The 1,863-nt window shown below is 35.5% G+C and overlaps 1 pseudogene; it reads right to left on the bottom strand.

Moving 5' to 3' along the window:
- The window catches only part of LOC107711048 (cyclin N-terminal domain-containing protein 2-like), a 9,433-nt pseudogene that overhangs the window by 5,453 nt on the left and 2,117 nt on the right, over positions 1-1,863 (bottom strand).

Here is a 1,863-nt window from a genome sequence, read left to right as displayed (position 1 = left end):
GTTGTTACAATTGTTACAAACGTTCATGACTGACTTCCTTCTGTTGAACAAACAAAAAAAAAAGATTATAATGTTGGTGCGTGAATAAATAGTGATTCCTTCCATTTTGAGGTGAACTATCCCTTTAAGTGTATTTTGAGAGTACAATTTCGTGACTATTTAACTTTAATTTAATGACGTAATACATTTTAAAATTACTTATAACAATCATTTGTTGGGCTTTGAACTACACTTTTTGATAGGTTGGCTAACATTCTACATGTAAAGTACTTTAATTGTAATAACACTAGTTATAATAATGTTAATATATTTAATATTTTAGTGTACTAAATTTCAACATTACCAATTACAAATACAGATGTACACTATATAAGTTTCAACAGAAATGACAGTAAATTTTATCATAAATTTTACATTTGACAGTAAACTTTAACCCTATTTTAAAGACTAATTATGAAACTATATATAAATATGAACTTAAGTGGGCCAAAAAAAAAAACAAAAAAACAAATCAACTAGCAGCATTTTTTTTTTTTTTTTTTAACTTTAATACATTTTCATTTAACTGCAAATAATGTCACAAAAAAAAACTACATTGTTCACACACACACATACTGTATATATACACACACATATATACATATATATATTTTTTTTTTATGTAAACATCTGTAATGAAGTACTTTAAGTAAAGTGTGGTGGGACCTTATCGCTGCAGCGTGCGATGGAAGCAGAGATGAGAAGAAAATGAAGAGGGGGACAGTGATAAAGATCAAACTTGAGCCCAGTTAAAACCCTCCTCTCCATCCGTAGCAGCTGTTTCTTACTGTAGGCATTCTCCATCAGATAGCAGAGCTCTGACACCTGACAAACATTATCACGTTAACGGTGTCAAGTTCATGTTTCCATTAAACATTGGTTTTAACACCCAAGTACCTCTGGTAACAGACATTCCTCTTTTTTAGCAGCCAGAAAAAGGCAAAACCACACCCAGTAACTGCAGGCCAGAGATGGACACTTTGATGAGCCTTAGTGCTCGATTCAACAGGTGCACTGCCAGATACAACGTTTCCTCTGAGAACTGAAACACTTCCTGAGGTGAAAACAAGCATCCATCACAAACTTAAAAGATTGTGATAACACCTTATTCGAACAATTTTAATTTAGCATAATATACACTACTGGTCAAAAGTTAGTAATTAAGATTAATAAAATGAAAAACAAAAAAAAACAAAAAAAAAATTGAGTCTTATGCTCACCAAGGCTGCATTCATTAGATTAAAAACACAGTAAACAATATCATTAAATGTGTCAATTTAAAAGAGCGGTTTTCTATTTTACTATATTTAAAGAAATCAGCAGCCATTACTCCGGTCTTCAGTGTCACATGATCTTTCAGAAGTCATTTTAAAGGGGTCATATGTTGCTAAAAAGAACATCGTGTATTTGGTGTAATGAAATGCGTTTATGCGGTTTAAAATAAAAAAAAACACATTTTCCACATACTGCATGACGAAGCGGATATCGTCCTCTTTTGGAAGACCAAACAAAGTAGTTTCGCTTTCATTCACTTTCACAACGAAACACACGGCGGGCTAGAGTGAGCGGAGGTCAGCAGGCTTGAGAACGGTGCGGCCGGCGTATTCGACGTAGGAGCATCTGGTGGGCTTGCGGCAACCACATGTGACGACCCTGGGCTGGCCTCCGCTTGGTCCACGGTGAAATCCGATCCGGCGATCCACAGCGCGAAGTTGATGTATTTCCTCAGCGACCAGCACGGATCAGCTCTAGGCATGACGAAGCGGATATCGTCCTATTTTGGAAGGCCAAACAAAGTAGTTTCGCTTTCACAACGAAACACAG

This window comes from Sinocyclocheilus rhinocerous, unplaced genomic scaffold, assembly GCF_001515625.1.
Source record: "Sinocyclocheilus rhinocerous isolate Xijiao unplaced genomic scaffold, SAMN03320098_v1.1 scaffold943, whole genome shotgun sequence".
NCBI classification, from domain to species: Eukaryota; Metazoa; Chordata; class Actinopteri; order Cypriniformes; family Cyprinidae; genus Sinocyclocheilus; species Sinocyclocheilus rhinocerous.
Note: the sequence above shows the minus strand (reverse complement) of the source record. Positions and strands in the feature narration are given on the sequence as shown.